Raw genomic sequence first — 27,380 nt, forward strand, 5'->3', positions numbered from 1 at the left:
TCCAAACAGGAAGTCTCCTGCCAGCAGTTTGAAAGGAGGGATCTGTGCAGTGCACAGAGAGCCACATATTTTGCCCTTTTAAGGGACTTGTTGTTTGACAGCTCAGGGGCTTATTTGTGTTATATTTTTAAGGACTTCACTTTTTCACTTAATCTGCAGAATAAGCCACATCCTTAGAGAGTAAATAATTAAAGCTTGTTGTGAAGCTGGTCTCCCTGGGCACAGGGCAGGGGAGCAGGAGGGAGGTGGCAGGTGAACCAAACCACAGGATGCTGGATGCTGTATCAGCAACAACACAGCTGAGCTTTGTCATCAGAGCAGCTGCTGCCTTAACCTGCCCTACAATGCTTTGGTCTGTTTGCTTGCCAGAACAAGGCTGCTTTGAGCTTTCATAGAGACTGAGTAGCTGTGCAAGGAAAAGCACCTTTGGGACAGCAGTTGCATAGTGGGATTTAACATACAGAGCACAGCCAGCTCTCCAGGGATGTTTTGTGCAGAAATTGGCATGCTTGCTTAAAAAAAAAAAAAAAACAAAAACCCTAAGCAACAAACAACAGCCAAAAAAACGTCCAAACCATCCAAACCTCTACCCTTATGGCACTATGGGCTTGGCAGGAATCACCTGGGATTAATTCATCCAGCACATTCCCTTTTGCATTGGAGGGGCATCAGCTGCAACTCTCACGCAGCTGAAAGAAAAGCAAACTGGTAAAAAGTACTGTCTTCTGGCATGCCCACTTTGCTTTGCTCTCCATGCCAGCTCTGCAAGGGGTGTTATGTCCCAGCAGGATTCACTAGAGCAGGATGTTGCTGGCCTCAAAAGCCCATTCATAAAAACATTGGGTTCTCACAAGGAGATGCCAAAGGTCAACTTAAAACTGAACTGGTCATTGACACAGCTTCAGTCAGCAAAACCAAAACGCCCTCAAATCTATCACAATGATATGCATGGCAATTTGTGTTTCTTCTCAATAGCGGACACTTGAGAGATTCAGCTGCTAAAAGATTTCACAATGGAGCCTTGGAAATTAGGCTTGTACACTACGGACCATCTTCTCAAGTATTATTATTTCAAGTGCAATGCCCTTCATGGCAACCTGGTCATGATTGAGATTAAAACGAATTAGTTTGACAAAACTCTTTTGGAAGGAACTGAATCCAATGAGACAAACCTGATTTACATGAAATAGAAATACATTTGCATCAATTCAGTGGCAACCAAGCTCTGGCCCACTGTCTAAAAGCTTCCCCACCAACCATCAAAGGACCAGCATTCTCTGGGGCATGGACAATGAATCCTCCTTGGAAAAACTGGCTGAGCCACTGGAATGATAGGACCATAACAACCTCCTTTATGAGCTCAGGTCAAGGCTCTGGTATAAACTTTGCCAAAAGAGGTACCTTAGCAGGAAATGAGAACTATGTGAATGGATGTGAAGCTCAACATTTTCTACAGGGTAAGTGCCTGTGGTCTGGCTACCACAGGTTGTCCTGCACTGGAATTTCATTACTTGGCTCTCCTCTTAAGCAGGTTCATCCAGGCCTTCTTCATCCATAATGCTGAGAAATACACAAGCTGATGTTTGTTACTGTGATTATTTTACAGAATCTGCAGTTCCTTGGGATCCACACTTGTGAAACTCAAGGGTACTTAATTTTTACTACCATGTAAAAGAATGCAGAGCACATATAAACAATAAGCTCACTTTTGCAAAGCATCATTCCATTGCACAACTCATACTCTTAAGACTTAAGGCATTCTCCAAGTGCATCTATAGGCAGCAGGCATGGAATTCATACTATCATACAGGGGTAAAATAACACTTTTGTATTGCTTTCACATTGTAATTGTGTGGATAGATGAGGTGTCCAGATGCTTTCAAAATAAGCACAACGGAGGACTGCTACAGAGCAATCCAGCACAGGTATTCTGGAATCAAATCACTGAAAGAATGAATGAAAGAAATTTCTAAGTTGGAGCACTGTCTCTCTAAAATTAAACCAGCCAGTAAAGTAGGTGTCCTTCAGAATCCAGTAAGTTGCGCCATTTATGCTATTTAATAACTAATTAAAACTTTTTTATTTTTGTTGGGGGTCAACAAAATAAACATTTTCTAATTACCCCCAAGTTAATAAACTTTTCCTTTCTTTCTTTTTTGCCTCTCCTTTCTCAGGAATCAAATCCGGGAAAAATGCACTTCCAAAGAACAAAGAGGGCGGGAGACAACAAAGAAAATGAAGAAAAGAGCAACTTCCATTTTTCTGAGTGGCAATTGACAGCAAAGCTGACATAAAAACTTATGAAAATACCAAGAAGTGGGGGGTTTTGTTCTAATAAAAGTTCTATTGCCTCTCAACTTCAGGCAAGTAAAAATGAAACATGTCCAATTATGTATTTCTATATATATATACACCCCAGTGAGAATCAATAGGAAATCTCTCTCTGGAGAGAATCCCACTATTACACATAACTCCCTCCCACAGCTCTTCTCAGTTCTACTGTTTTGCCCTTTTGCACAACACAAACAAGTTGCTGTCCCTTCAGCAGCTAACCACACACCCGCTCCTCGCAGCAATCCCTCTCCTGCTTCCCAGCCCCATCTGTGGTTCGGCTCAGGTCAGGAGTCACAGCCTGGAACTCTGCCCAAGGCCTATTTATAACAACGTCCTCTTCCTCTGACAGGGTGTACGTGTTCATTTCTAAACCATTTGGCCCAGTGACCAAACATAATTTAGCTAATGCAATTTTTCCAACCCTTATCAGAAGTTTTAGCCACATGGGATCAGATCCATGCTAACTGTACACGAGGATCCTCTTTCAATTGCTTTCTAAATGGCTTCATAAGCCTCACTCTTCTCTTCATTCTCATCATGGTAATTTTCATGCCAACATATGCTAAATAAGCAACGTTCCACTAAAAGTAAGACACCTGAAACAACTGATCTCCCAGCAGCTCTCCTGTGCAAGACAGCTGATTATTGTAGATTTTATCTCGCTGTTCTGTCCTTCAACACACTTAACAGCCAGAGCATAGCTGTAACTAAACCAGAGAAAATTACTTTTGTACCACTGCCTTTGGGAAAAGGAAAGAAAGAGAACTCAGTGGGTAACTAAACACACACAATCATGCAAAATTAGTTCAGAACATAAGGAAGCATTAATGGCAAACACTTTCAGAGCTGTATCTCTGCTGAACATCAACAGGCACATGATGCCAGTGGATGTAGCCATTGCTCTCAAATGAGTGGGGAGCATGGGACTAAACGTATGATGAAGAATCACTGCCCACACTAGCTGATGCTAACAAGAAAGGAAATAAAGTTAATAATTTCCATTTCTCTGTAATTTATCTATCTTTGTCTGTGGCAGGATAAAACATATACATGTAATGTGTGATCATTGATGTATAAAGAAATCTGAAGTCAGAGCTGTTTAGGACACAAACCAACTCACCCACAACCCCTAAACCCAAGTTAAAATTCCAAATTATTCAACTATTAAGTAATAAACCATGAGAAGTTCCTGGTATTAAAACAGCTCCCTAGATCATCACTTATTGATGATGAAATGGAGGAAATAAGCCATGCTCAAAACTGCCTGAATGTAGACACTGGATAAAGGGAAAGAGCTTCCTACTGATCCTATGCTCTGTTCCCTGGACCACATTGCTTCTTCAGTACACAGATGGTGACATGATGAGCTCCGTGGCATGATGTAATTACCATGGGAATTTTCCATGGATGTCACATGTAATGTGACAGATGTCAGATGCACTATATGGCAATTGCAGCAGGGAGGATGGGGAAAGGAAGCAGATGAGCAATCTGTTTTTTGCACATGTAATAATAACCCAACTCCTTTGGTTTGCATTTGCCACCATACTAAGGAGCCTCCTGGTCTCCAGCACACAAAACAGCAACAAAAATCCCTGACCACTTAAAATCCACAAAGTTAAAACCTTATTTTTCAGGGAAGCTTCCTGAAGATCCATGGACACCTGCCTGCTGTGTTGGACAGGAAGGCACTGGAAACAAAACAAATCAACAGATTACTGGATGTGATCTGGAAAAGAGCAGGGTCCTGTGCAGCAATGGCTACTCAATCCCAATCAGCCATGGCCCACACTTAAATTGCTACCATAGGACAGAGGGCAGCTCAAATAATGCTGTGCATTTTGAAGCCAGTTCATGGATTTTCCTTCCCCCAACACATTGAAACAAGAGTGCAGAGCTCTTGGGATTCATGAGAACTTTGCAAGACAGTCCAGAAACTCACTTCTCATTTGTTTTACACACCTTTCCATTAAAACTGAGATGGTTGATAATTTCAAAGCATTCCACAGACCTAAGGATTTTCTCTTATTTTTTATATATATATATAAAAATATTTATATTTCATGTTTATTCATTTATTTACCTCAGAAATAAGTCCTGAGATAAAGAAAAAGACTATTTGAAGGCCGTCAGGTGTAACTTTATCCATGAACCTACTTACTGCAACGTGTCTGTCAAAAATCTCTTTATTTTTAATACTTTAAGGATGCTCAGGATGTGCTGGGTGACTAATGACCACTAATGTTAGTCTGTTAATACCCACAAATCCACTACGTCTCACCTTATACCAACTTATCAACACACAACAACAACAACAAAAAAAGGAAGCTAAAGAACTGTAAGAAACATCTCTTCTGAAATACTAATTAGCAACACTTTATCTGCCTTCACTTAATGAGGAAAAAAATATCTCTACAGAAAAATAAACAAACAAAACCAACAACCAAACAAAAGAAAACAGGAAAAAATATACCTGCAGGTTCTTCCTGTTCCTCCTAATCATTAATCTATCCAAATTATATTCATAGGGAAACTATTTTAAAAGAACAGTCAAGATTCAAAACACAAAGCAAAGAGCAACAAAGCAGTTAAAGTCAGTGTCATGAATCGGGTTAATAATAACTAAGTACTTATTTATGACTTTTTTCTCACCCTTTAATGAAGTACAGATTCACAATTTTCTATGTTTAACTGAGGTGATTAAACAACCCATTCATTTTTGCAAAGGTACCATCACTCTGTCATAGCTTCCTATAACTATGACTTCACACACAAATGTGCACAGTCAAAACTAATCTTTTCTCCTAGACACCAAATGCTGAGTCTTCATTATACTCTTGCATTTCATTTATATACAAGTAAATCTATGCATCTTTAACATTTCTGAATGGTGATATGACCACCACAGCTAAGACTGCAAACCAAACAAGTAAAACTCACAGCCTAACTGTTTATCCAGGACAAGTATGTCCTTCATCTCCTCGGTGTCTGATTGTTCTGCAGATTTGCATCCTAATTTATGAATTCCTCACTGAGGCATGCTTGCCAGCAATTCAAACCACCATGGTGGCAGAAGGAACAGGATTGCATACTGCCTAAAAATATAATCAACCTTATTGGCTTGCATTAAGTAGGGTGGAGTCCTGTCCTTCCCTCCTTACCCCTCCCCATATTACTTCCAAGTTCTCTGGGGTTGCAGCACTGCAGTTTGAGTAACATTTACACATACCCTCCACTTACTTCTCAATCAGAAAGTCACTGCTACCAAGATCAATTGTCTTGTCTTCTTCACCATAAACGACATTTTTTGTATTCATATACCTCACCAAAGATTACTCATTCCCTTCTATTAAGAAAAAAAGCTGCTCCTTTGTAGTCTTAGCTCTCCTTTTCTTTCTTTTCTACCAGTTTTAGTTTTACTCTCTGCTTTTTCACTGTTTCATTACAATATCCTCATTTTTTTCATGACAACTGTTAGAATTGAAATGGCTTCCTGTAGCTACTCCCTATGCTCACACTAAAAAACCTTTTTTTTTTTTTAAAGAAGATATTGAAGATAAAAATACTTCTAAAGAGACACCTACTACGTGACACAAGCTGCAAAGACTACATCACACTTCATGAATGTTTTATTTTGGCTGCATTTTACTTTATTGTCCTAGCTGTGGCACTGAGGTTGTAGGTTCTCCAGTGTAGGGTCTTAATCTTCTGCTTAAACCAGTTATATTACAGTGTCAAATAGACTGAGAACAAACAGAAATAAAAGTAGTAGGCCTGCAAAAAAGTAAGCTGGAAGCTGGCCAGGGCACAACAGGTTCACCCTGCAGTAATGATGCTGCTGTAGAGACAGCATTTAGCAGTGTCCCCAAATCCAGCATGGATAAACTTATTCTTTACAAAATAATAGAATTTATGCAGTGATTTCCCCTACCATAGCATTAGCTTCACCAAATGGGTTGGTTTATAATGTCCCTGTTCTTCAAATTGCTGTGGCTGTAAGATCCAATGGGAAATACACTGCATAAAAGAAAACATAGGGAAAAAAATCCCACAAACCCTACAGATGGCACCCCAAGATGCAGTTCTGACTAAGACCACGAAGCAGCAAGTATTTTTAAACACTCTCTACAATTCACAGATTTTACTTTTAAAATAATTCCGATCCCAAAAGTATTATTTTTAAGGCTTGACAAAATTACACTGTAATTCTAGGGCCATGAATTCAGGACAAGGCTATAATTCCAGTTTGTGTCTATGCCACCCAACAGAGTGTGTCTCAACTTCCTCTTCTAGAAGCTACAGACCTAGACAGCAGAGCCCAAATTAGACTCTCAATTTTCTTTACTTTCTCTTGGTGATGGGTACAACACAGCGATGCAATTTCACAGAAAAAAGTGCCATGGAAGTTGGAGTGCAAGAGTAAGCTTTTATTCAAAATAAGAAATCATAGACTGCAGATTCAATAGACCATGATGACATCAGTTCAGCAGACACACACGCTGACAGCCAGAACCAGCCCATGACTCCTTTAGCTTCTATGCAGAAGAATACTATTTTCCTCTACAGGAGGATGAATTCCTGTACCTTTTACAGGTCTTATGGTATGAAATGCCTTTGAAGTCATTGTATGACACTGACTGTAAACAGCAATGTCTGTCAGTTGTATCTAATAAGACCAGGCCCCAAGGAAGAAACATCCATACCCCAGGGCAACATTTTTGATCAGTAAAGAAGGCAAGGATTGAGTGATCTGTAGAACAAGGTGTCCCACTCTATCCTCTATTCCCTAAGATCAGGAATACTAGTAAAGCACATTAGCACTTTAGATTAGTACTAAAGCTCGATCTAGGAATTTTAAATCTCTCCAGTATTTCTATTGGAAAGCGTGGGGTTTAGTTACAAAGGAAGTCAATCCAGAGTTTCCCAGTAACGCTACTGCCATGCTCAGAAGAATGAACGCACAAAACCCTATTACTAAGAGCGTCCCTGTCTTGTTTGAGTCATTGTAATTTTTCCATTCTGTCATTGCCCAATTATTTCCAGACATGATGTAACTATTTTGCCAAGGGATTTGGGAGTCAAAATGTTGCCGTTGTTGTCATCATTATCCTGGGTGCTTGAATTTTCCAGACAAAATAGGCAGCTGAGGGCATTAGAGTGCCTCTACTGAAAGAGAAATACTCTGTAAGAACTGCCAGGGTGCTCCAAGAAAAATAAACAAATGGTAAAGGTCCAATTACATCCCCCCAAACTCCTTATTTCCATGTGAAATGCTGTTTTCTTATTCAGACAATTCACAGAATAAAATTTCATCTGTTGTCTGATATCATCATAGCATTATAAAATTGATTTCCATTCTAACACTCTGATTAGGGCCACTATGGGACTTTAAAGCTCAACTTCAGGAGAAATATGCCTGGATTATAACCACTGGATACTAACCACAGATGTAGGTGTAAAAGTACTGTCTTCACTATTGACAGGTAAATCAATTACCTGCACTGGTAAAATTTTCCTAAATGCCACACACTGGGAAAAGCAATTCCGTCTTTATAGCAAATGGGTATAACTGGGGAAAAACTCAATAGAGACACCATTTGGACTTTTACCTGGTTTTTGTGGATGGCACTGAATCTCTTCAAAACTGATGTTCATCAATGCCACCTGGGAAAGCCAGGTTCCAGGCTGCAGAGCTGCCACTTTCCTGCCTAGTGCCCCAGCTAAAGCACAGTGCGCTTCCACGTGTCCCTGCAAACGTGTACATAACAAAAACGGTAGCTCTCATTTCTGTCCCACAGACTGAAAAGCCACTGATGTGGACAATGGTTAAAAACCTTCTTTACTCATCCACTAATGGAAGAAACAGGCACTAGATGCATTCACAAAGGGAACGAGTCTCAAGGTTTTTATGCTCACTCCATCTTGGAGATGGCTCCCATAGGTCAAGGCACAGACAGGGTGAAAATGTTACTGATTCTACATACCTACTTTTTAAACTACTTAGATTGCAGAGTTGTCAATTTGGCACCAAAAACAAATTCCCTGTAGAAAATCAAGTTAAGAAAAGGTCATATACAGCATTTTATTCCAGCATTTTTATTTTTCTTCAACATTCTGACCAGGGATACTCTGGGTTCAGTGCCCTGAAACCTCAACATTACGCAAGTAGGTTTGAACTCCCAGCCAGAATCTTGGTGAAACTGCTGAACTTTTAACCTAACGTGTCTTCATGAAGAATGGATATTTGGAAAGAGCTTTGCTCAAAGATTTTGGGTTGTTACTGTGTGTATTTTTAAGTGACATCCAGATAAAATATATTTTCTGGCTGCTTCAATATTTTCAGGAGGAGACTTTACACCAACATCGAAGGCTGGTTTCAGAGGCGTGACATACTGCTTTAGGTTTTGGGGCTGTCAAGTGTTTCACTGCAGTAAAGTGAACAAGGCTTCCTCTATATTTCAGTCAAAATCTATAGAACTGATGCTCTGAGTGACACAGGCAGTGATCAGTTATGAGGGTATGAGAAGAAAACACTACCTAAAACCAGCCACCTTCCTTGCATGGTCAGTGGGTGCAGTGGCCAAGAGCATTATGTGGAAAAAAATGCAGTACAAGGAGGGGCAGGGAGACCTCCCTTAAAATGCACAAAATGTGAGGTTCTTATCTACAAAGCAGTGCCTATCCATGTGGTCTAGAGCATTGGAAACACAGGAGTGTGGTGCCTGTGCCAACTGTGAACCCTCCCTCCTTCCACCCTTGAACTGCCGATAGCTAGCTCTAGTCTCCCAGATTCCCATGGCAAGAGGTCATGTCCACATCAAGGGCCTTTAAGTCTCATGATTAAGAAACATTTAAGTTCTGAAGTATATCTAGGGAAGACTTCCTAGAACTGTAACTGACCTCCAACACACTGTCCTTTCACAAGGATAGGTCATTTTTAAATGTATGCTCAGATGCCCAAAGAAAACTGCCAAGAAGCTGCAGCAAAAGTTTGGGTAGTCATCTCCAGACTTCTAAGTGTCTACAGCAAGTCAACAGCCTGCCTGAAAATACAGCATGTTCTTTCAGCTTCTGAACCCAACCTACTTGTAGCTCGTTGAGAAAGCCGGGAGAACACTCCACAGAAAACCAGATTGCAGTATAAAACTCCCTCAGGTCCCTACCACAGCTGCACACAACTGGGAAAAAAACCTCTAAAAATTCAATAAAACAACCAACCTGCTTTTAAACCACTACGTGATCTGGATTCATAGTCCTCAGACATGATTCATAAAGAAGGCCCATTGTATACAAATAAAAGAGAAACCTACCCTCTATCAGAGAAAGGAACATGTTTCTCCCCTGAGGGCTGCAAACATTATTATGCCCAGTGATGTATGTCTTTGCAGAGCATGTACCAATATCACTGCTTCTTGTCTCTAGTTTTGTATAGCACTGACTTATTCTATAGCTTGTACAGGGTTTTATCCAAATCATCACTTGCTGCAGTTTGTTTTGTCTCACCCTTTGGAAAAGCTGTATTTAAAACTTACTTAAATCAGTAATTTTTGCTTATTTTATTTCTTAAATCTATGGATGGAATACATACAAATAGACACAGTAAGCAGTCACACATTGCCTTGTACAAAGTTGAGGTCTTGGCTCTGCTGCCCTGGTCATACACAAGAACATATCCCACTGCAAGAAAGGCTGAAATTGCTGGTATTCCCATTTTCTACTAACCAAAGAAGAGCCACAACCAACCAGTACCAAAATCTTTCCCATAACAAGAAGCAGCAGCATTTGCCCCTTTTCCTGCCTAGAAAGCCATTTGAACAAGGAAACAATCTCAATTTTCATAAAACCTTTGCCAGCAGATGGAACTGCAAAATGTCAGAAGCTCTGAAAAATCAAGACCAATTAGGTCTGGGTGGCAAATTCAAGAAGAAAAACTTTGTATATAACCCAGTGATTTGCACAGGAGCTGACAGCCTATCACTAAATTTTAACTATTGGCTGTTGTACCAGTAAATTTGAGATGAAAATGGCATTAATACCATGGAATCCTCGTGTTTTACTTCCTCCCCTTCTCCCAGTCATTCATGTGACAAGCAAAGGCTCTATCACACTACAGTAGTGAATGCATAAAACACATAAAATTGTACAGAGAAATGTATCCATCTCCAAACCCCTGAAAAGACAAACTAGCAGATGTATAAAGCAGAGTCCATATCAATGAGATACTCTTCTGGGTGAACTCGTCCCTAGTGCTTGCTCTGTCCATATCCTAACAACAGTCAAACACAGCCTGTAGGAAGCATGGCTAATGCCCAGGAAATGTTCATACTGCTGGGTTTACAGTGTCATCAGCTATTAATCAGAAAAAGCTCCACTGGGATAACCCCAGAATTAAACAAATTAAGAAATGCACGTCTAGAGAGAGGAGTTGGTGTGGGAAGTAATTTTAAGGAACGTTGTTTTATTTGCAAGAAAAAAAACAGTTCTTTGGACAGGAGCAAGTCCACAAGGTCTTACACTATCCTGTTCATGCTGAGATCTCAAACACAGGCTAAAATTTTCTACATTTTTAGGAGGTCATGCATGATAAGGAAACAATTCATCTCCTAAAGGGCCTACTAATAGCAGCATTAACTCTTCTTAATTCCCACAGCACATTTCATATCCATATCAATATTGCAGGACACATTTTCTGTATCTACCAGAATAGTCCTACAGTTAAGAGTTCACCTCTGCTTAAATTGCAATATTGTGATGACACGGTAAGCACTTCACAATCATCAAATCCCAGCATTCAACAACAAAGTCATCCATTTCCCTGGAAGCTGTTCATAGTAGAAGTGCCCTTGAAAGGAGTGATTTTCATAGCACCTCAGAAACCTCTGTGTGAAAGAGGATGTCCAAACAAAAACAAAACAAGATCCCAAACCCCCACTTCAATGCTGTGACCGGATTCACCTAGAGAAGGAGTTCTGTCTTGTTCATTTGATAGAGAGAAACCAACACTTAAGAGTATCTTGGAAATGATCTCTGTTTGTGCCTTCTTACCAACCACTCCAGACCAAAGAAAGCAGATCTCTACATTGGAGGAAGTGCCTCTGAGGACCAAAATTTGAGCTTGAGTTACTAAATAACTGAAGAGAGGGGAAACCACTTATCACAAGAAATAGAGCAAAAGGCAAGAGGAAAGATCAGTTTTCTAGCTGGAAGGATGCTGTGCTCTGTGGGTGTATTACAGCAAGTTGCATGCTGTGGAAGGACCTTGGTGTGGAGGTAATGCCAGCAGATCAACAAGCCAATAGTTCAGTGAAGAAAATAAATTCATGTCTTTGTACTCAGTTCTTCAAATATTTAGGCTGAGGTTACTCCAGAGGAAATCTCTTTCTAATCAGATACTAAGGGGTTTATACTGTGTAAAGCAAAGTATTTCAGACATTTTTTTGCGAAGGAATCCCTCAAAAATCATATTTATGTAGGCAAAGTCAGCAGAAAAAGAAAGAAACGGGTAAAAGAAAAAAGAAAAAATGAAATAACAGAAGCATTTTATTCTTCTCTTCAGATGGACTTTGGAAAGCATGCTCAAAAATCTGTTCATCATATCAAGGCAGTAATTTCAGGATGAACATACTATTCAAATTAGGTTACAGAGACTTCAGAAGAGCCTTTCATTCCCCAGATGAGTGAACAACATACACTCCCTATATCATTTCCTCTTCATGGGTGTAACAGACTCCTATTAACTCTGATGGAAACACATAACCTCACAGAACAAGAGATCAACTCTTCCAAGCAGACCTCAGACCCGGTTAATTTCTGGTGAAATGGCCCTTATTGAAGTTGTGCCAGACGGGCACCTGAGATTTATTTTTTTTTAGCCTCCAAAAATATTTTATTTCCTCCAAAGCCCTTTTGAGTTGAATTTAGCAAAGTCAATCCAAAGCATCCAGAGCATCTAAATCATCATTTCCTGACTCCCAGGGCCTGTATTCCAAGTCTTATACAAACTTCAGTAGGGGCCAGTTTATAACTGTAGTCCTAACTCTGAAAGCCTCCTGACTACAGATTCAGAAAAGCAATGTGTTCTATATGTAAGTAGTAGTTACATGTTTCATCTGTACTTCCACGTTTTCCCTTAAATTTTCCATATCCAGGAGTACTTTTGCATGCTCTGTGTAACAGGTCAACCAGTTTGCCTCAAACTAGAAAGAGATTGAGGGCAGAGTTGTCAGAGTTGCTTCCAATACCACTAAGCAGAAGCTGCTCTAGATCTGTGCAAAAAGTAAAAGGTTTTCTCACTCCTGGCTCTGAGCAGAGCTTCTGCACCTGTACCAGCCAGTGCCAGAGTGCATAGCTGAGTGTCATGGACTTCTCTGCAACAACCTTCAGCTCCCTCTGTTCTGCACTCCATCACCACTGACAGCAAAGATCTAGATGTGGGTTTCCAGTGTTATCATAGAGCAGCACATAGGACACACATAGGAGAAGGCAGACTTTCCCCCACCCCCATGATGGAAAGAGTTGTTGGGATATGTGACTGTTCTGCATGCCTCTTAACTGGCTTCAAAGAAATGTTTTATATTATTTTCTTCCTTCTATTTGTAGGTTGTCTTCACTAGCTATAGCTATGGTTCTCAGCTGCCTGTCACTTCTGAGACAATCCCATGGAAATAAGACAATGCCAGCACACTAACATTCAGGAGCTGCTCAACAGCCATATCAGATGTTTAGCATCAGCCATCCACAAGCATTAAGCAGGCATTCTTATCCCAGGGTACTGTCAGACTATTGGTGAATAGTAAAACAATGTCCTCCTATCCAGCTGGTCAGTTGAGGTCTCACAAGTAACTCATGAATAACCATGTTAAAAAGGGGCAGCACTTTTGAACAGTAGAACTTATAAACTTCAACTATTGAAATATGAGTCAAAACTCTAAGCTTCTTTCCCTCTTTTGGTAACATATCCCTAGCTTTCAGTACAAGGCAATTCTTCACAGTGAATGTGTCCAGGCTTTCAAAACCACACATCACCCCCAATGCAGTTCTAAAAGAGTAAAATACACTGCTTCCATGGAAGTCTTCCTTTGCTATCTGAAAATAATGAATCAGCCTCAGTCCAGACTCCTGCCAGCCCTGTCAAACTTACTGACTGCCACTGTAGCAAAATACTCCACCTTAGTTCAAGTTCTCTGTTCCCTCTAGATAAAGCAAAAGGGTTTGCATTCCAGCTTGAAAATATTCAGATAGAAGAAATTCCCTTCCTCTAGTTTTATTAGAGCATTGAGAGCAGAGGTTTTTGCAGCACTCCTTTCCTATCTTCTTCTAGGCAACACTTCAGTAAGGAGATTTAAAGATAGAGGGCTTAAAATAAGGCTTTATTACAGTCCATATATATATAATTCTCTCACTCCCTTGTTCTTGTTCCCACCATCAGGCAGCCCCAAAAGCCCACAATGTTTTGATAAACACACCAAAAGTAGCTCGGGATGTAAGTATTAAAACATGCACAGCAAGTTTATTTTACGCCGGTTTGTTTTATGGCTCTCCTCCAGCATTTTGGATGCACAACCCCACTAGGGTCACAGTGCTAAAGTTTTCCTTAAACAAGTCCATCTCAAAGGTCCAGGCCTCTTTTTCCCTTTCCATACCACCTGCATCTCAACACTCCTTAAAGAAAATAGAATTTATCCCACGTGGAGAAGAATAATGATGTGTCTGTACATCCCTCTTAGTGAATCCTCTCCTGCTTGGCCGTGTTCCTTCTTCAGTGCAGTTTCCCAAGTACTCCCAAGTGTGGAGGAGATTGTACAAGGCTGCAAAGGTGACTAACTACTTTAGCTCATAAGATCCAAAAGTTGGTTGGATTGCAACTTGAGAGTTTTGAAACAAGCTCAGCAGTGTAGCTGGAGCATCTTGGAGTCTTCAGAGCCTGAGTTAGATGAGGCAAAGATCAGGGTTCTTTCCAGTATCACATCCCCCACAGAGCCCCATCTCACAAGGCTCCAATGCTTCAATCCATGTTTTCCTATTAACAGGACATGAAAATCCCAAGCAACACATTTTATTCTGTCCATGTCTGAAAGGCATCAAAATTTACACATCCACATTCCTTTGCCAGATAGTAGAGGCCAATTTCTATGAAATACATGGAAGAAACGGGGTTGGGGGAGGGAAAGGGAAGGTTGAAGAAAAGGAAAAAAATAAAACATTGCCTTCAGCCTCACTGAAGGAAATTTATGTGTCTGTCTTTCTTAAGAAACGGTGCTTCTTTCACACACTCATAAAGAGCTTTTCCATGCAAACAACTTCCAAATTAACAATAAAGATCTGACAAGTTTTCTTTAAGATGGCAGGTTTTCTTTATGAGGCAAACCAAACAACTCTTGGAGCAGAGTAGGGGCTAGGTGAGCCATGACCCACCTTTGATTCAGAAGTAGATAAACAAGTTCTGAGCAAATGATAGAAGGGAAAAAAGAAAGAGAGGAAGAGACAGAAAGTGTGAAATAACCAGTCAAAATGTCCCATTTTAGAAAAAGATTCAGTTGCCATCTGCAAGAGGGATTAAAGAAGAAATTTAGAAACAATGTGTGTGTACTACCAAGAATCCTTTTGAAGGAAGACCCAACTTCCTGGCCCCAGAAGCCACATGCTGAAAATTTTCACACGGTCAAAAGCCAAGAGACACACACCACACACCTAGGGAAGCTGAGGAAAGGGAAAGCCCCAGGAAGTGGGTCACAGTCTAGATGCACTAACAGATACTCATGACTCCTGCTGCTCCTTTTGACACAAGGCTGGGCCAGGCAGGTAGCCAGCTCCTAAGAAAATGCTGCAATACTGATCTCAGCAGCTGAAAGGAGCCTCTCAAGGGTGCCTCATCCAGCCTCCTTGCTCAAGCAGGGTCAGCTGGGGCAAATAGCTCAGGACCAGTGTTCAGACACCTCCACAGGAAAAAAGTCCCTTGTGTTAGATGGAGTTCCCAAGGCTTCAATTTATGCTCATTGCCTCATCCTGTCAGTGGACACCACTGAAAAGAGTGCACCTTTCTGAAGCAAAGAGTCAAATTTCCCAAAAGGCTTCTTACCAGATAAATCTCTTACCAACATTTACAGTTCTATGTAATTGCTCAGGGAATTTACTCCTGTGTACAGATCCAGACTGCTTGCATGACAACAGAATATTGCAGAAATTCTCTCTTGTGCCAATGTCTGCTCATGACAGACAAGAACAAACTGCAGAACAAAGAACCATGCATAGAAGAGATGTGTTAGAAATAAAAATACCAGTACATTTTCCCATAGGCAAACTCATATGTTCTCACAGCACAAAAATTCACAGACAAGGCGTCAGTCAGCCAAAAAAAGGACCCCTCATATTTGTAGAAGGTCTTCACAAATTGTTACTGCACTGCTCCAACCTTTCTCAAAATGAAATATTAATGACAGCACCATTTTGTCATTAACATTAGAAGTTGTGAATCCCCAAACAATTTAATACCAATAGAAGCAATCTTAAGGAAAAGCTCTTGTCTGGTAACACTTATCAAAGTACTGTTTCATAGTCCTAGTCCTATCCACAACATAGACCCTGTCACTGCATTAACAGAAGTGGTGACAGTGACAAACAGAGTGGACTTGCACATCTCCTGGGTCCCATACCAGCTGAGGTAATAGCCACTGCTGTTGCACTGGCTTGCTCCAAGACATTCCCTGCACATTCCAGTCTACAATCTTATTACTCTCCTGCTTGAGAACAAGTCTTTGTAACTGGTGATGATCCAAACAAATAAAAAAATCAAATCAAAACAAAAATGTTCTGTTTGATTAGAATTCTCCAGAAGTTTAGGCCTTTACAGAATTTTTCCCTTTGCATGTCTCTGCTGCTTCCAATGAAGTCAGCGGATGTTTGACCACTGATTTCTGTGGGAATGACATGGGATTTTAGCCACAGCAGGACTGCTAACCACTACCACCTATTATTTACCCTTCAGAAGCTTTTCAGGGCAAATGCTTAGAAAGTAGTTCAATTCAATTTTTGCAAGCAAAGTCCCAGAAAACCCCTTTCTCAGAGGTCAGGGCCCTGTTCCCTGAGGCCTTGGTGCAAGCTGTCTTGGCAGGACTTCTCCTGAGCCTGTTGTGTGGAAGATAAGGAATTTGAATGATTTCCTGCTCTGCAGCATATAGCTCCCCAAACATCTGACAGTTTATGTCCCAGGGACTGTCTCCACAGAAACCTGGCTAGAAAGGCTATTATGCTGAAAGTGAGAGTTATCCAGTAGCCAGCAGCTCATCTTCAGTCTTTCACACTCCCCATCCTGTACTACTTTCTAACTATATTCTCTTGCCTGTAGCCCTCCCAAGCCATGAGGTGCTGCACACCTCCTCCCAGCCAAGTCTGAAGGAAAGGTTATTAACTTCCACATTAATGCACCACAGATAAAGCTCCTCCCCTGAAATCAAGCATACTCTCATGTCCACCAAAATATCATGTACCAAATGGGAGCACACTTGGCCCTGACTTGCTGCCCTCCTGCACTGCACACATCGTCTATCAAATAAACTTCCAGTCCTTGCATGAGGTCTTTTTCACACTGCTTCAAAATCACAAGGGTTTCCCCTCAAGACAAGGGTTTCCCCTCAAGCTTGATTTTTATCCCAGAAGACTGAAAAAACCTAGAGGAAAATCAAAAGCAACCCTCACATTTCAGGTTGTCCTAAACTAGAACTGTGCGCCAAGCCTACACCAGAAAAACAACACAGACCCCAAGGACCACGAGCCAGGTGTTCTCTCTCTTCAGGCAATCTTTACCCTACAGCTGCTTGGTCTCTTCAGGACACTCACCTGCTAGACTATACCCAGGAGATGCTGTGAGTGAGATTACTTCCAGCAAAATTGCCCAACATCCGTTGGGGCCAGGCCCATCGCATGCGGCAGCTGAGCTTATCCAGCCACGTCCAAGTTTCATGGAGTCACTCCTAGAGGACTAAGAAGAATTTAGTATAACAGTTCTAAAGGCTGACTTGCAGTGATGTCTGCAAAGACAGCTTGCCTGACCTCTTAATATGTGGCCCTTCAAGGCATTCATTCAAAATAAGGATTAATTGAAGAGAACATCTCAATTAGTTGATACTTTTTCTGTTCAACTGTATGCCATAAAAGGAACATTTTACTATTTAGAGGACATGCAGGAAATCCTTTCTCTAAATGCACTTATCAGTCTGCTCCCCAGCCTAGCACTCTTCACCACTGTTGCTGGCAAAAAAAGAATTATACATACAATCTGCAAATTTCACTTGCTATGTGTGCATAAGACATATTGAATTTCTATAATTGGAATTTAAAGAGACTTTGGCTCTTGTCTCAAGAACAAATTTTCACAAAACTAACCAGCTTCCATTTCAATGAAAAACAGGAAGCAAAAATCCAAAATAGTGCAGCTTACTGAACAGACGTAGTTAAAAGCAAAAAGAGCTGGCTTGAAAAAGAAAAAAATAAGTTATTTTGAAACAAAGTGCAAGCTATTCTAGTGCTGGGGATGCCTTTTGAGGTACTTTTTTTTTAAAGAAAAGGAACAAGAAAGACATTTTCCCTTTTACCAATATTTTACCCTTCTACTGAAAAAAGAAATTGATACAATAAAGGAAAGCATTTAGAAAAATCTATCACCATTGCACAGCATTCAACTGCATAAAAAAGAGAAAGAAAAAGTTACAAATAAATACAAGTTTCTGGCATGATTTATCACTCATTTTGAAATATCCAGCTCTCATAAGAATGTGGAAACATTTGGGAAAAATCTGTGTTTTCTTCAAAATTTGGCAATTCTGAGTACAGACCTTTTCAATGAGAAAATCTCAATGGAAAAAATTGCATGAGACATACCGAGCCCTTTCGAAAGCCTGACCACCAGCATCAGTCAGGGAGATGGACAGTTACTAAGATCTAGTCTGTCTTTTGAGAACAGTCACTCAAACACTCAAGTCCTCTCCAACACCCCTAGGCTACCACCAGCCACAGTCCCTCAGCAATAGCAATAATTGAACTGCTAGCTTGGTCAAAGACATGAAAGTTCTCTGTTACCCCGAGCTCTGTCCTCCACTCTCAACAGGTAGCACAGCACAGGGCAGGAGACAGAATAAACAAAACCACTGGGATTATTCCCTTGCACCATAAAATACAGGTGGGAAATGAAAAGCAAATATCTCTCTCTGACATAACACAGGGAGCAACTCAGTAGCCAAGAATCCGTTCTTTTGCTGAGCAGTTTAGTACACTACAGTGCTTGGGGAGAAAACTAAAACAATATAAATACAAATACAAATTAATGCTCTATATCAATGATTGCCAAAAGAATAGCAGAGCAGGAATTTCCAGTTGTGTCCATAATGTGATGTGCTGCTTTTTAGATCTGCTCAGACTTTATCACTTCTCAAATCCCATTTCAAGAAAACAAGCAAAACGTAAAAAGAAACATTCAACAATTTTAAGATGTGTATGGAAAGTACTGCAGATTGGTAGCAAGCATGCAGTGCTAAGAAGATAAAAGCAAAACAAGAAGATATTTCTGTATGTTAGCTGGGCAACAAGTGAATACAGGCTGGAATCACGAAGGATGTGAAAGGCGATAGTGTAAAATCCTGGCCTCAGGTTTATTTGGCTTCCACTGGCCTCAGTGAGACTTACATTCACCAATCTGATAAAAATCTTATGAACTATAAAGCTGAAAGGGTTGTACCAATCAGCTAGTCTGACCTCATACATAGCACAAGCCACAACATTGCTATAAATTAATTCCTGCCTGAAATACAATATAACTTTTCAATAGGCATCTCATTTGATTTAAAGATTTCCAGCAGTAGAAAATCTACCACAACTCTCAGCAAACTGCCTCTCACTTTAGAAATTGTTTCATCTGCCAAGTTACAATTCCCAGAGTCTGGGCTCTGACTTACTTTTTCTAGATTGAAAATGCTATGACCAAATGTTCTCTGTATAGCTAATTATAAATAGCGATCAACAAGTCACCTTTTAAGCACCTCTGTAAATAACTACAGGATAAGCTTTTGAGTCTCATCCATCAATACATGGGATTAATCAATGTTAAATTCCGTAATGTTCCATTTATGACCTCTGCAGCAGGCTGTCACATATACAATGGTCATTTGAAATACAGTTCATTCTTGGATCAAAGGAGTCAGTCAAGTTTAAAACAGAAGTTATTTCTCACGGCAACCTGGCAGGGTACAAGGATATCACAATATAGGTATAAAGAAAATGATGGTCTGCTTAAGATCATTCAGCAAGTATGTGGCAGAGCCCAGAGTAATACCAGTTAATACAGATTTTCAATCTTCATCCTTGCTCACAATGCCATCTATCTGCACAGCACAAGACAGAAACTATTCTAAAAACAAAACAAAAAAACACATCCTGGAATTTCACCAGATTTGGAGCAAAGTTTTTGAGCTATTTGCATGCAACTGAAAGCAATATAGAAACAAAATCTTGGTATCTGCATAATAATATCCTTCCTGATTACTTTGAGGCAGCGAAAACATACCAAGAAAATGAAACTCATAGGCCTGTACCCACAGTAGGCCCACTCACAGATTCTTGTTCTCTTGCATCTGCAGAGGTGCTTGGCAAGACCAGCTCCAGCAGCCTACTGAGGCTTTACTATCAATTCGATTTCTAGGAACTAAGTAGTCAACCAAAAAAAGTCTGTCTCACAAATTCCAGTTTGCTAATGTAAACATAATAAAAAAACCACAACAACTTTAAAAACAAAGTATTTGAAAGTCAGTTTCCCTTCTTTACTAGCTGCCAAGAATAGAGTTCAGGGCGCCCTGCTTCTTGAGTTGATGAAACCATTAACACCTACAGCAGCTTCAGGAATGTTAGTCTGCCCTCAGGACTTGGTAAGTAATAAGAAACTGGTGTCAGTTTCACATTTAAAAACCAGTTCCAAGTAATAAATTTCCAATTTCTGATCCGGATGGAAGTCCAGCCCAAGCAGCACAGCAGAGGCTCAAAGCACTTCACTAAAAAGGTATCCACACTCTCAACCATGCCAGTAAGATGCTTGTGAAAACAGTTGGAAGATCTAACACAAAAATATGCCTTGCTGCAAAATGCATCCAGCAGAGTGTGTGGAGAGCCATTGCAAAAAAATCCAGCGAACAACACTGGCAGCAAAGAAAACTTGAGTCTCCCTTTAGTCAGTTCTTTTGTTGGTACAGACGCCAGACCAAGACTTAGGGAGACCTTGTGTGGCAACATCAGGCAGCCAGTCTGGAAGCCAGAGAGCCAGCGTGAATTACAGGGTCTGTATGCATTTAGCAGCTTCAATAAAGAACCCCCTTTATACTCATTACAACACAGTTCTGTCTTCACTGCTACAAAGGGTGCTACTGAGGAGCCACTAGCAGCTGGTCCTTGCAAGAGTCACAGTCTTCTAACAGGATAAAGGTGGAGTGCAACCTTCTTTCCAGCAGTGTGAGTCTCAAGTGCCTCACAGCACATGGTGATAGCTTTGTCATGGCTCATCTCACTCTTCCCCAAACACAGGTCAGCAGGCACCATCCTACACAAGTTGTACGTGCCCATTTCCACTTCATGGGAGAGGAAGCCATGACTGGAATTCAATATCCATCCATTTATTTCAGTCTGCTGAAGAAAAGCACAGCCAACTTCACTGTGCACTAAACCACTTAAACCAACACTTCCCTGACTGTGCTACCTCCTATCCATGCCCTCTGGGCCCTAGGGCTGGAGCAAGAGATGTAACTTGGCCACCTCTCTTCTACTTTCTTGCTCCTCAGGTGAATTCACTATTGCATTATAAGGTGCAGAGGAAAATAAATCCCACAATGGTAACCTGCCATTTCTTCTGTATCTATTTCAAGCTGAAGGCAAACCATCTTTCACCCCATTAGTATGGGATGCAGAGAGCATCCTAACATGCCAAATGTCCTGCAAGTTTCTACATATTTTGATGCACTTCTTTTGACACTACTGCTGTGTTTTGTTTGTCCCCACAAACATACCCTTCCTGAAAACACCTCCTCTGACGTGTGGTCCTGTGCACTGATAGTGCCATATGCCAATCCTCCTTTAAAATTCACTTCCTTGTGTCCCACCAGTAGCCCAATAGTCCAGGATTCTCAGTCATTTCCAGTCCCTTGAATTAGCATCCAACGATGTCCTGTTTACATTTCAGGGCTGTGGTAGAAATAAACACCATAATGTCAGGACATTCCATCAGCAGGATTCCAGCGCAACCATGCTGGGCTGCGACCAGGATGCTGAACCCAGTATGGTCTGATTTGTTACTTTATCTTATTTCCTCTTCCTTATACTTCCATTACCTACTAGAGGACGCCTTCTACTGAGACAGTCCCTGCAAGCAGCGAGCATACTGTTACAATTTTACACTGTTACAACTTAACAATTGGTCTTTACAATTGTTACGTTACTAAACAAGGAAATAATCAGTAAGGAAATAAACACAACAAGCAGGGAAGGGGCACTAGATCACAGAAAAGGATTTTATGTTTTGTCAAACAAAAATTCAAAGTAACATAATCATCCCTCTATCTGCCAGATGAAACTGAGAGGTGGACAAGACAAAGCCATTCCCTGGTTAGATGGTTCCAAGGACTAAATTCTGCTGTCAGCTATGGTATCGGTAAAACCAAAGATGCATCAAAACTAATTATTTTCAATTATTCTTAATTATATTTCACCTACTTAAGTAGCAATACTTGAATAATCAGAGGAGACATCACAAATGCATCTGCTATTAAACCTCAGCCAAGAGACACTTATTTCTAAGTAGGTTATAAAATTTCCAGACCAGAAAACAGCTTGTTAGCAAAAAGGCTGTCCTGTGGTATGACTAAAAACTCTCTACTTCTCACCCCAGCAATGTACAAACAAATGCTGTCTTCTCCATTCCAATTAGAATATCAAATGTAAATATTATGAAGAAGAATCTCTCAAGACACACAAATTGGATGGCTACCAAGGACAGGCTGAATGCTTTAAAGCAACATTTTCTATGATGCACTGGATCTCTCAGAATCAGAGAAAACAAAGAAGGGGAAGATATACCAAGCTTGCATACTCTTTGTGTCCCAGTGTAAAAAAACTCTACTGAATAGTTCAGTGAAGTGTCAGTTCAATCCAGATTGCAAGTGTTGCCATTTTATGCAGAGTAGGTATGTTTAGGTTTATGATTCTTGGGGGAATATAACTGGAAACTAGAAGATTGTGCTTTTGGAATGAATGCTTGCTCTTTGGGATTGAATTCACATTGAAATGGGTCCCTAGCATTTGTGTAAGATTTCTCATCTTCAAGTCACAACCCAGGCCAGAGCCATCTTTAAGATAGTTTCGTACAATGCTTAAGTCCCACAGATACCGCATTTACTAAGACTGATAGCCCTGAAGACTAATTGGAAACTCCAGAAAGTCTGGTAAGAACTGCAATCTACTCCCTGAATAAAGCCATGGATATAAGACCCATGTTCTGGGCTTGCAATGGTCTCCTTCCACACTTCTAGGTATCAATTCACCAAGCAGCCACCATTCACCAAGCAGACCAGACCTGACAGATGCCTTAGTATGACAACAACAGCTTTGAGAATCTGCCTCAGGTCCCACTGCTGCTGCTGCAAAGATTTTCTGTTCTATGAAATTTGTTCCAGGAGAATTGTGTGGAAGCTAAGCCTCACCACAATTACACCATGATGCAAGACTCACCTCTTTGTCCAAAGCATAGTGTGAAATGCAGACTCAGAACCTCCTGGCACTTTTCCACGAGCTGTATTTTTCTTTCTTTCTTTCTCCCTGTCCCTGAAGTTTACAAGCACATTGTTGGAGGCAGGTAGGGAGTTCTGGTACTTTTGCTCCCCCTATTTGGGAAGCTGTTGATTTAAACCATGTGCACACAGTGAAGTCTCGACAAGGACATTATAAATGCATGTAATGATGTGACGGCTGCTGGCAATCAATGGAAAAAAAGAAAGGGAGGAGGGGTTTACTGGGTCTTGGGCCAGCTCCTAATGGACAAGCTTCCACATCACAAAACCAAGCACTGCAGCTGCCAGAAATCACATCAATCAGCCCTCTCTCCAGAACAGCCAGGCAGCAAATGGACAGGCACTGACCGAGCTGCTCTCTCCTAACGAGGTTTCAGAGGACTCTGGAGTGCACTGGCAAGACAGGCTGTGAGCAAATTTGATATATATTGCCCACACTTTGCCTGCCACTTTAGCATCTTTAACAAATACTATACTAACTTTAAATATAAATCAGTGGGCCCAAGTTAAAAATAAATTGCAAGTTGGCTTCCATGAGAAAGCAACTGAGCCAATACCATTTATAGTAATTCGACATGTCACTGAATAGCATCATTTTTATAAATACACTGAAAGCCGGACATGAAATAACTGGTTAACAGCTCCCTAATCACAAGGGCTTCCTCTGCTACACATTTTTCCTATTTATCCAATGGCTTCTGTTTTATATCTAGTTTGCTAATGGAAAGAGGGGCGGAGGGGGGGGTGGGGGGAAATTGGCCTTAAACTGATCCAGCAGATGCACAGAGCTGGGGCCTCAAACACTGGCTTCTTTTCTGCAGCCACCAAAGGGCGGTGGGGGAGAGACATTTCAGCAAAATTCTTTCTCTGCAGTAACTACCACAGAAACACATTTCCCTCTGTTTGTAGTCACTCAAAATAACTGCAGCTCAAATGCCAGAAGAATATTTTCTGCTCCCTGCATTTACAAGAGAAAAAAATGGGAAAATACTAAAGAAAGTTCCTAGTATGGTGGTCTCAAAACAGCAGTAAAAGGCTTCCAAAAAAGTACACTTTCATAAAGAAAGCAAAACAATCTAGCCCAAAAATATTTGTTATTTAATGATCCTAAAGTGTTTTACAACCACGCACAGGAAATACATCATTTTATAAGACTGTTCATCTTCCAGGCTGTGCAAACCATTCAGAGTTTTAGAACAACTCTCTGTACCAAATTTTTTACCAGTGCCAGGAATGCCTTTGCAAGCATGACTGCGTGTAGCAGAAGCAACTATCATAATTTATGAATGTTTTAAAATAATTAAACACAATTTCCTCAGGTATGTTGATTTCTGCCTGCACTGCTACAAGTCAGGGTGCACACTGAAGTCTGCATACTTGCACAATGAACACCCTGCCTTTTGTTACTAAATGGGTGGGAGGACACCTGATACTGGCATAAGATCAGGAAAAAGGTGAGGGATTCACCATCTACTCAAAACTGCACCTACTTTTGCTCTGTCCACTTTAATTTTAAGGTGTTTGATAATAACTTTAATCTAAGGTGCTTGATAACTTTAATCTAAAAAGGTGGATGAGGGGGGCACTATACATACATGCGGAATGGGATTGCAAAAGTTGTCTAAAACTCAAGTCAGCAGCAGAGGCAAGAAGCAAACATCTGCCTCAGGTTCTGTACCCATGAAGCCCTTAGCTCCCTCCAGTGAATAAAGTCTCACTGCATCCCCTAGTTCTGTACTGCAGTCTTAGACCCAGAAATAGGCATGCAAATCTCCTAATCAAACTACGTCTCTTTGACATCAAAACCATGCTTATGTTACTTGCATGTCCTTGCAGTCCTCCCTCAGCATCTAAAGGGATGGTTTTCTCTGTTGTCATTACTTATTTCCTAATTATTTGTCAATAGTCTGCCTTGCCAGAGCAGAAGGAAAGAGTGGTGACAAACATTGACAAACATGGGAAGGCTAGTGGCACTGAAATAATCTTCTGTACTCAGACCAGTGTGGGCAGGTTCTGATCTCCAACCTATATTTACTTAGGATAGCCTGTGCTTATTGCACCTTCAGGTCTGGGTGAAAGGCATTTCTCTTTGTGAATGGTTGAATTTTGGAAAAACTTAATAATGTATCAGTAGAACTTAGTGCTGAAGATCACTTCAAATGCAAAAAAAAAAAAAAAAAAGCAAGTTTATTCACATGGTAAATTTGATCCTGACTTCATGAAGCAAGCCATTTGTGGCTAAGTTTTATAATTCCCCCATAATGTGTCCTGGCACAATGGGAAAGAAGAGAACTAGCTACAGCTTTAGGAATGACTACCTGCAACACATCACCTTTGCCACCAGTAGAGTAGAAACAGGAGAATGAAAGTTGTTTCTTACTTTTCTGTGTAACCATGGACACAAGTGAGCTAGGGACACCATGAGATCTGTTCCTTCTTCCCCTTGGGTCTCCTTCCATCACTTGCAGTCAGGACACAGTGTTCACAGGAGCAACCCAGCAGGTTTAATTCTATAATAAGCAAGGCAGTACTTCCAAGAGTAGTTCCTCTCCTCTTGCTAAAGGCAGGGGGAAAGATGTTACCTGGAGTGGTTAGTATTGCTAGTCCAAGCACAGATGCCCTGCCTCGTGCTAGATAAAGTCAGAGGAGATGGTGGCCCACAGCTAATGCCTTGACGTGCTGAGTGGGATTACAAACCAAGGCCTGCACTTCGTATGAAAGACCAGCAAGAAGACTGCCAAGACCCCTCTCTAAATACATTTCAAAGTGGGTTATTGTGAGGAGTGTGAGCCTTCTGATCTCAGCTGCCAACAAGTACTTCTGTGGGAAGCAGTTTGTGAGCAGGAACGCATTCTCCCAACAATCCAGGCTTTGACCCATATTTGTACTGTGCAGTTAATCTAAGTGGAATTAGTGCTGATGAAAGGGGCCATATGGACAGCCCTTGAGACAGAAATCTTATTTACCCACAGAAATTTCCATGGCTAGCAGCTCTGTAAGATACATCTCACATGCATGTGCCAAAGCCACGTGCACTTCTGTGCAGCTGCCTAAACAAGGACTATCCAATCCCAACTTTCTGTAAGAAAACTTTTGTGATTCCTAGGTTCATGCAAAGTAACTAGAGGAGTTATTCTACTGCTCTTTTTTTTTTTTTTTTGTAGCACACAGAAAACCTACCAGTGCATGCTCACTGCCATGTTTGTCTGTGTCTGAACAGAGGACATCCAAGAACACAATTATTCGCAGTCTCAAAATATTTTCTTCAAATTTCAAAACAAACTCACTGTGTTAAAACCAAAATTTGTTTTTCCATACTACCACATATTTGCCTCCCTCTGTTCTCAGTCTATAGTTCCTTTAGTGGTACCCCAGAACTGCTTAGACCAAAACTTCCAGTTAAGTTGTCCTTCAGTTGTTATGAGAGTGTAATTCAGAGAGAAGCATAAAGCCAGCAAACCAGAAGCTGTGACTGGACTCAGATCCTACTTTTCATGGAAAGCAAGGCTTATAACATAATTCCCTTGTGTCCTCACAAGACACATGGATTGCATCTATACAAGCTTTGGAGGACACCATGCATATTCTTCACATGCAAGATAGCAGCATATCACACAGCTGTCAGAGAAGGCATCCCTTGTTAACATTCTTCAGCTTGTTTTATGAACTGAGATTTTGCAGAGAAGAGCAAATAGAACAAGCTGAAACCAATGCTGAATGATGGTGTAAGAGTAAAGACACAGGCAAAGATAGGTGCACCAGGGGTCCACGCACTGACGAGTAAATAGGAATTATTTTTCCTCTCAGTTAGATTACATGTGCTGGAAGAACTATGGCAGTCCAGGACCCTTTAATTTCTTAAAATGCAATGGCAGATGGCATTAGCAAAGCTGCAGTTGAATTCACTGCTGTTCAGCATGTGTTAGCAGAAACAACATCTGGTGTCCTTCCTTATATTTAAGTTTTCAAATGGGAACATGCCTTTTTTAATTACTTTCTAGCCACCCTACGCAAGCCATCCTAAACACACTCCTCTGGTAGATTCCAGTTCAAGTTGAAGTATTACAGCAGTTCATTGCCTTTCATGTGCTTTCATGCTAACCACTGAAGTTCTGGCTTGACCACCACTGACAGGTACACACACAATTCAAAAGCTCATTCCTGCAGACATCCTAAAACTACCAGGCAAGCACAGAGCAAGTGCATAATGTCACTTGCAGAATGGGCACA

At 40.8% G+C, this 27,380-nt stretch overlaps 1 protein-coding gene across 3 annotated transcripts in view; it reads right to left on the reverse strand.

Annotated features, from left to right (window-relative positions):
- Positions 1-27,380, reverse strand: part of DAAM2 (dishevelled associated activator of morphogenesis 2) — a 203,861-nt gene that overhangs the window by 121,084 nt on the left and 55,397 nt on the right. The window lies entirely within an intron of this gene.

This window comes from Haemorhous mexicanus, chromosome 3 (assembly GCF_027477595.1).
Source record: "Haemorhous mexicanus isolate bHaeMex1 chromosome 3, bHaeMex1.pri, whole genome shotgun sequence".
Lineage (NCBI taxonomy): Eukaryota > Metazoa > Chordata > Aves > Passeriformes > Fringillidae > Haemorhous > Haemorhous mexicanus.